Genomic DNA, 8,597 nt, shown 5'->3' with positions numbered 1-8,597 from the left:
ATCCTAAATAATGTCATCACTTTTATCCTTAGTACCGTTCACTTTTCTGAAGGCTCCTTGTTTAGTCTTTTTACTGACTTCTAAAAGAAAATGTTTTTCTTTCAAAATTTATGTTATTTTTTTATATAATTTGGAAGTAAACATGGAAGAAAGGAAGTGTTGTCTATCTCACATAAATGACTCTGACCAGCTTATAAGAAAAAGAAACAATCCATCAAACCTCTTTGATTCCAGGACTGCCATGTATTTTAAAGTTTGGATTTATGATGGAAAAATTGTTTTTAATTTATTTTTTGTTTATTGCCCTTGCTGAGATGGGCAGCCTTACAAATTGAACAAGTAAATAAATAAACAAACCCCTGACATCCATGATGAAAGCCCTTAACCATTAATCACTTACTTCCAACAGCAACAAAGCTCATTGACCCCCTGACCCAAATGCCTGGGGGAACAGCCAAGCCTTCAAAGTCTTGTGAAAGGGTTGGAACTGTCCAGATCTCCAGGGAGATGATGTTCCACAAGGCAGGTACTACTCAGGGGTTCAACTGGATGATATTGTTTAATAGATGGGACCCTGAATATGCCCTCTGACCTAGATCTGATGGAGTAGGCAGACACAATGGGAGAAAGGCAGCTCTGCAACTAGCCTATAGATGATGACCAGGACCTTAACTTGTATCCAGAAGCCTACTGGGATCCAGTGCAGCTCTCAGAGCATTGGTGTTACATGGCATAATGCGAAACATCAAAAACTGCCCGTGCTGCTGCACTTTGGACCACTGCAGCTTTTGAATGCTGTTCAAGGGGCAGTCCCCTGCTGAACACATTACAATAATCCAAATGGTGGGTGGGTGGGTGAGTGGGTGGGTGGTTGTTTCCAGTTCCAAGTTTGCTTTTCTTCCTTTAATGTTAACCATTCCTTGTTTCCTTTTACTATATTTTTTGCCTCTGTCGTTTTCTCTCTAATCTCATTTATTAAGTGTATTTCTATCTTCATTTTTTTGCAGGTCATTCTCTTGTAAGAACAGTATAATCCATGTCTCCCAGATTCCAATTCAATCAGCACTTTTCCTATACATTTTATTAGCATTTACTGCACATACTTATGTGCAACATAATATTTTAGCCTCTGCATCTTCCTTTCTTATGTCCACTTACCATTCATGCCATTTGGAGGGTTTAACCTTGTTGAACTGTAACACTTCTTTGTGTAAACTCATACTTCCTTTCCTGCAGTTACAGTTCTACTTTCACCTTTATTTCCTTCACTTCTTTCCTTTTCTTCCATGTTTTTCTCCTACCTAACCCCCCCACATTCACTCTAGACACTATAAATACAAATAATGTTTCCATTTTCCTCCAAAACTCATCTCCCTATTGCATTCACTGGACTATAATGTTCAACTATATCAGCTGATGAATTTCTATTTTTATACAAATCCGTAAAAACCTAGATAGCACCAATTCATTCTGACAAATATTTTAGCCCTTATTTAATCCTATTCCTTACTTCCATACATGCATTCTTCCATTCTGTTCAACAAGATCAGGCTACCTTCATTTGGATCTATTAACCTCATTTCACATGGTTATGACCTACCTTCCTTCCTTCCTTCCTTCCTTCCTTCCTTCCTTCCTTCCTTCCTTCCTTCCTTCCTTCCTTTCACATTCCAAGTTGCAATCTTTAAAACCTTAAAAATATTATTATGCTGAATGTCTCGTGAGAGTTTTTTATTAAAAGATAAGCAAAACCTGCAGTGATGGTACCTTAGAAAAAAATGAAAAGTGGGGGGAGGAAGGGCAGGACGGAGGAACACTTGATCAGTATTGTAGTTAGTTTATAAAAATCACTAAGATTGTGCAGATGTTGGGTCATGGGGAGGGAAGTTTTTCTTTGAAAATGATTATTTACCTGCTACATTTAACTGCAGTCTTGGAATAGTTTCAATTAAATTTCCTGATTTTTTTTCTGATCAGTAATTTTTTTCTGACCAGTTTTTATTTAATTCAATGGAAAATATGCTTCAGGAAGCAAAGAATTTTAGTAAAATTCACATGGGTTTTGCACTTGGAGATAAAAGGCTGATTTCCATGACTAGCTTGTCCCATCATGAGTATACGTCACTTGTCAAGGGCAGACAGCATAATGCCATCCTTTACCAACCCTAACCCACCAGCAAGACAACGTCCGGCCACATTTTCCTGTTAGACATCAAAAGTAGTGGTTTCTGACTTGTGTCAGATCAAGCAGTGCTGACTGCTTTATCTCCCACCCTTCATTTCATTGTTGGCAAACATTTCCACTTCAGTTATCTAACGTATGACAGCAGGAATGTCCCACTCTCCTCCAGTTACTACTCACTACCTTCCACAATCATATTTAACCAGTTCATAAGTACAAGGAACTGAAGAGTCTCTTGTTGCGAGTGAAGAAGGAGAGTGCAAAAGTTGGGTTGAAACTAAACATTAAGAAAACTAAAATCATGGCATCCGGCCCTCTTAATTCCTGGCAAATAGATGGGGAAGAAATGGAGGTAGTGACAGATTTTATTTTCCTGGGCTCCAAGATCACTGCAGATGGGGACTGTAGTCAAGAAATTAAAAGACGCTTGCTCCTCGGGAGGAAAGCCATGGCAAATCTAGACAGCACACTAAAAAGCAGAGACATCACCCTGTCAACAAAAGTGCGTATAGTCAAGGCTATGGTCTTCCCAGTTGCAATGTATGGCAGTGAAAGTTGGACCATAAGAAAGGCTGAGCGCAAAAGAATTGAGGCCTTTGAACTCTGGTGCTGGAGAAGACTCCTGCGAGTCCCTTGGACTGCAAGGCGATCAAACCGGTCAGTCCTAGAGGAGATCAACCCCGACTTTAGAAGGCCAGATCCTGAAGCTAAAACTCAAATACTTTGGCCACCTAATGAGGAGGAAGGACTCACTGGAGAAGAGCCTAATGCTGGGAAAGATTGAGGGCAATAGAAGAAGGGGACGACAGAGAATGAGGTGGCTGGATGGAGTCACTGAATCAGTAGGCGTGAGCTTAACTGGACTCCAGAAGATGGTAGAGGACAGGAAGGCCTGGAGGAACATTGTCCATAGGGTCGCGATGGGTCGGACACGACTTCGCAACTAACAACAACAACAACAAAGTACAATAGTGAAGAATTGAGGAAGGGCCAAATAAGAGGAAGGGATTGAAATCTGGTATGTCATAACCAGTTTCATTTCCAGCTGATTTCCACATGGAAATCCAGTTGCTTAAACTGTAGTGCAGAAAAACCCAAAGTGATTGAGATATGCAGTGGTGGTGCAGTGGTCACAATACAGTAATCCAGAAAACTCTGCCCACTGACAGGAGTTTGATCCTGACCAGCTCAAGGCTGACTTAGCCTTCCATCCTTCCAATGAAGACCCAGATTATTGGGGGCAATATGCTGTTTTTATAAACCACTTTGTTGTTGTTGTTAGTTGCGAAGTCGTGTCCGACCCATCGCGACCCTATGGACAATGTTCCTCCAGGCTTTCCTGTCCTCTACCATCTTCTGGAGTCCATTTAAGCTCACGCCTACTGCTTCAGTGACTCCATCCAGCCACCTCATTCTCTGTCGTCCCCTTCTTCTATTGCCCTCAATCTTTCCCAGCATTAGGCTCTTCTCCAGTGAGTCCTTCCTCCTCATTAGGTGGCCAAAGTATTTGAGTTTTAGCTTCAGGACCTGGCCTTCTAAAGAGCAGTCAGGGTTGATCTCCTCTAGGACTGACCGGTTTGATCGCCTTGCAGTCCAAGGGACTCGCAGGAGTCTTCTCCAGCACCAGAGTTCAAAGGCCTCAATTCTTTTGCGCTCAGCCTTTCTTATGGTCCAACTTTCACTGCCATACATTGCAACTGGGAAGACCATAGCCTTGACTATACGCACTTTTGTTGACAGGGTGATGTCTCTGCTTTTTAGTGTGCTGTCTAGATTTGCCATGGCTTTCCTCCCGAGGAGCAAGCGTCTTTTAATTTCTTGACTACAGTCCCCATCTGCAGTGATCTTGGAGCCCAGGAAAATAAAATCTGTCACTACCTCCATTTCTTCCCCATCTATTTGCCAGGAATTGAGAGGGCCGGATGCCATGATCTTGGTTTTCTTAATGTTTAGTTTCAACCCAACTTTTGCACTCTCCTTCTTCACTCGCAACAAGAGACTCTTCAGTTCCTCTTCACTTTCTGCCATTAGAGTGGTATCATCTGCATATCTTAGGTTGTTGATATTTCTTCCAGCAATCTTAATTCCAACTTTTGATTCATCTAGCCCTGCCTTTCTCATGATGTGCTCTGCATATAAGTTAAATAGGCAAGGCGACAGTATACAGCCTTGCCGGACTCCTTTCCCAATTTTGAACCAATCAGTGGTTCCGTGTCCAGTTCTCTCTGTTGCTTCTTGGCCCGCATATAGGTTTCTCAAGAGACAAATAAGATGTTCTGGTACTCCCATCTCTTTAAGAACTTGCCACAGTTTGTTATGATCCACACAATCAAAGGCTTTAGCATAGTCAATGAAGCAGAAGTAGATGTTTTTCTGGAACTCTCTAGCTTTCTCCATGATCCAGCGTATGTTGGCTATTTGATCTCTAGTTCCTCTGCCTCTTCGAAATCCTGCCTGTACTTCTGGTAGTTCTCTATCCACATACTGCTGGAGTCTAGCTTGTAGGATTTTAAGCATAACTTTACTAGCATGAGAAATGAGTGCAATGGTGCGATAGTTTGAACATTCTTTGGCACTGCCTTTCTTTGGAATTGGAATGTAAACTGATCTTTTCCAATCCTGTGGCCACTGTTGAGTTTTCCAAATTTGCTGGCAAATTGAGTGTAGCACTTTTACTGCATCGTCTTTTAAGATTTTGAATAGCTCAGCTGGAATACTGTCACCTCCACTAGCTTTGTTGTTGCTCAGCTTTTCTAAGGCCCACTTCACTTCACATTCTAGGATGTCTGGCTCGAGGTCAGTGACCTCATTGTGATTATCAGGGACATTAAGCTCATTCTTGTATAGTTCTTCTGTGTAATTTTGCCATCTCTTCTTAATCTCTTCTGCCTCTGTTAGGTCCCTGCCATTTTGGTCCTTTATCATGCCCATTTTTGCATTGAACGTTCCCTTCATCTCCCCAATTTTCTTGAAAAGATCTCTGGTCCTCCCTATTCTATTGTTTTCTTCTATTTCTTTGCACTGTTCATTTAAGAAGGCATTCTTATCTCTTCTAGCTATTCTCTGGAATTCTGCATTCAATTGGGCGTATCTTTCTTTTTCTCTCTTGCCTTTTGCTTCCCTCCTTTCCTCAGCTATTTGCAAAGCTTCCTCAGACAGCCATTTTGCTTTCTTGCATTTCTTTTTCTTTGGGATGGTTTTGGTTGCTACCTCTTGTACAATGTTGCGAACCTCTGTCCATAGTTCTTCAGGCATCCTGTCTATCAGATCTAATTCCTTAAATCTATTTGTCACCTCTACTGTATATTCAATGGGGATATGATTTAATTCATACCTGATTGGCCTGGTGCTTTTCCCTACTTTCTTCAGTTTAAGCCTAAACTTTTCAACGAGAAGCTCATGGTCTGAGCCACAGTCAGCTCCTGGTCTTGTTTTTACTGACTGTATAGAGCTTCTCCATCTTTGGCTGCAGAGCATATAGTCAATCTGATTTCTGTGTTGACCGTCTGGTGATGTCCATGTGTAGAGCCGTCTCTTGGGTTGTTGGAAAAGAGTGTTTGCTATGACCATCGTATTCTCTTGACAAAATTCTATCAGCCTGTGCCCTGCTTCATTTTGTACTCCAAGGCCAAACTTGCCTGTTATTCCGGTTATCTTTTGGCTTCCTACTTTAGCATTCCAATCCCCCATGATGATAAGGACATCATTTTTTGGTGTTAGTTCTATAAGGTGCTGTAGGGCTTCATAGAACCGGTCAATTTCATCCTCTTCAGCACCAGTGGTTGGAGCATAGACTTGGACTACTGTGATATTGAATGGTTTGCCTTGGATTCGAACTGAGATCATTCTGTCATTTTGAGGATTGTATCCCAGTATTGCTTTTCCTACTCTTTTATTGACTATGAAGGCTACTCCATTTCTTCTGAGGGATTCTTGCCCGCAGTAGTATACCTGATGGTCACCTGAATTAAATTTACCCATTCCTGTCCATTTTAGTTCGCTGATACCTAAGATGTCGATGTTCAGTCTTGTCATCTCTTGTTTGACCACGTCCAGCTTGCCTTGATTCATGGATCTTACATTCCAGGTTCCTATGGAGAAAAAATCTTTACAGCATTGGACTTTCCTTTCACCACCAGACACATCCACAGCTGAGCGTCCTTTCGGCTTTGCCCCAGTCGCTTCATTCTTTCTGGCACTACTAGTACTAGCCCTCTGCTCTTCCCCAGTAGCATATTGGACGCCTTCTGACCTGAGGGGCTCATCTTCCAGCGTCATATCGTTTTGCCTTTTGGTACTGTCCATAGGGTTTTCATGGCAAAGATACTGGAGTGGGTTGCCATTTCCTTCTCCAGTGGATCACGTTTTGTCAGAACTCTCTGCTATGACCTGTCCGTCTTGGGTGGCCCTGCACGGCATAGCTCATAGCTTCATTGAATTACGCAAGCCCCTTCGCCACGACAAGGCAGTAATCCATGAAGGGGTTAAACCACTTAGAGAGTGCTATAAAGAACAATGAAGTGGTATATAAGTCTAAGTGCTACTGCTATGTGTGGGGTGTGCATGTGTTTCCTATCTGTAAAGATTATACTGTAATCTTTCAATGATCTTAAATTCCGTCAGTGAAGGGAAATTCATCTAGTGGGCATTTTTTTCTTCTGAGATATTTTTAGTTGTAAGGCTACTATTAAGTAGGAGACTTACTCTTGCAAAATTGTTTCAGAAATTCAGATACTTGGGCATGACAGATATAATATCCACTCTGTCTGTATGTCTGTCTGTCTATCATCTATCTTGATCGATCAATCAATCAATATCTATCATTTATCTAGCTATCATTAAATTTGTGGAAAATTTTGTAAGATTATTTCTCTAACAAGAAATATTCAGAACTATTAATTTACTTCTCATTTGGAAGTAAATCGAGGGATTTTGCTTGTGAATAGAATAGAACTGTACTAATGGTGAATTTATCAGGTTTATTATTTGTTTCTTGGCTTCTTTATTTCACTTATTCTAACAGTACCAGAAGTCCATGAAATATCATCTTACAATCTAAACTCTATTGAAGAATAGTAACAATAGATGCAGATAAATACAATTTCTTGATTGTTTCTATAAACATAGCTACTTTAAAGAATAAGAATTATAGCTGCATCATTCAGATTAATTGACTAAAAACTTTTATCAGCTAAAAATCTTTCCCGATAGAATGTATGTCTATACTTATACACATTTTGAAGGAATCCCTTTTGTGTAAGAAATAACCTTACGTTACAGGAGTTGGATTCACACCAAAAAGGAGTGAGCAACAAGTACAAAAAGTGAAATATACTTTCAATTTTATTTGCAGCCTACATTTAGACTCTGGATGGATACAGCATCACTCGGATCCGGTGTCCAATGGCTTTGGCAGGCAGGTTGGAGCGGAATTTGGCTCACACCATGCTGCTGTTTCCATGGGCCCAGATCACCTTCCCTCAGATGATTCTGGTCCTGTTGGGCTTGCCCCCGGGAGAGACTGTGTTGTTTTTGGCCTTGTACACATAGGCACACTTTTTGCCCAAGTATAATTTGGTCTCGTTGAGGGAATAAATGCCCTCCACTTTCAGCAGAGCCGTGTGCTCTCTCTGGTTTCAGAGGCCTCATTTATAGCCAGCAAAAGTGGCCTTGCACCACAACCTGCCCGTCATGGTGTTGCCTTAGAAGTCCCATTTCCAGCAGGCCTCCACAGCAGCAGGCCAAAATGGTGGCGACGAGAAAAAGCGAGCAACAAGTAAAAAATACCAGCCCTAGTACACTTCTGTTACTCCAATAGTTTAGGTTGCTTGAATTTTAACTATATAATAAATTTAAATTAGTAATGGAACCCATCTTTAAAATTCTTAAGTACTTGATGATAAGACTTGGTTATTTAGTTCCATTCATTTAGGCAAAATATTACTTTTAAATAATTATATTTAGTAATCTTACAAAGACACAGTCGTGTTACCCTTCTAAGATTAAATCCCCTGCCCCACAAGATAGCAACAGTGGGCAGTTTTAATGTACTAGAGCAGGGGTGTCAAACTGCTGGCCCACAGGCCAGATACATCATAGCGAAACCGCATCCACCCCATTGCCGGCAATGGAAAAAAATTGCAATATGTTGCGACACATCACGTGAAGTTGCGAGTTTAACACCCCTGTACTAGAAGCACTGCATCTATAGATAGGGTGGTGTGTTTTTTTGTTTCAAGGTGGTAAATGCTATTTATGAAACAGCACCTTATTACCATATTGTCTTTTGCCTGAATGAGCAATCTGTTTTTTCATTGGGTGGGTGTTTTGGTTTTTTTGCCTACTTCCTGGGATCCTATCAGAGTAGCATCTGGCATGATTAAGTCCTGGAAGTCAAATGGAGAATTGCCAGCAT

General features: G+C 41.1%; 1 pseudogene across 1 annotated transcript; it reads right to left on the bottom strand.

Moving 5' to 3' along the window:
- Window positions 1-7,507: 7,507 nt before the first annotated feature.
- LOC308668422 (large ribosomal subunit protein eL33-like) lies at window positions 7,508-7,875 on the bottom strand (annotated as a pseudogene). The gene has a single exon. The product of its transcript is annotated as a large ribosomal subunit protein eL33-like (transcript).
- Window positions 7,876-8,597: the final 722 nt, after the last annotated feature.

This window comes from Vipera berus, assembly GCF_964194415.1.
Source record: "Vipera berus genome assembly, chromosome: 5".
Taxonomy (NCBI): Eukaryota; Metazoa; Chordata; class Lepidosauria; order Squamata; family Viperidae; genus Vipera; species Vipera berus.
This window is presented reverse-complemented; position numbering and strand designations above follow the sequence as displayed.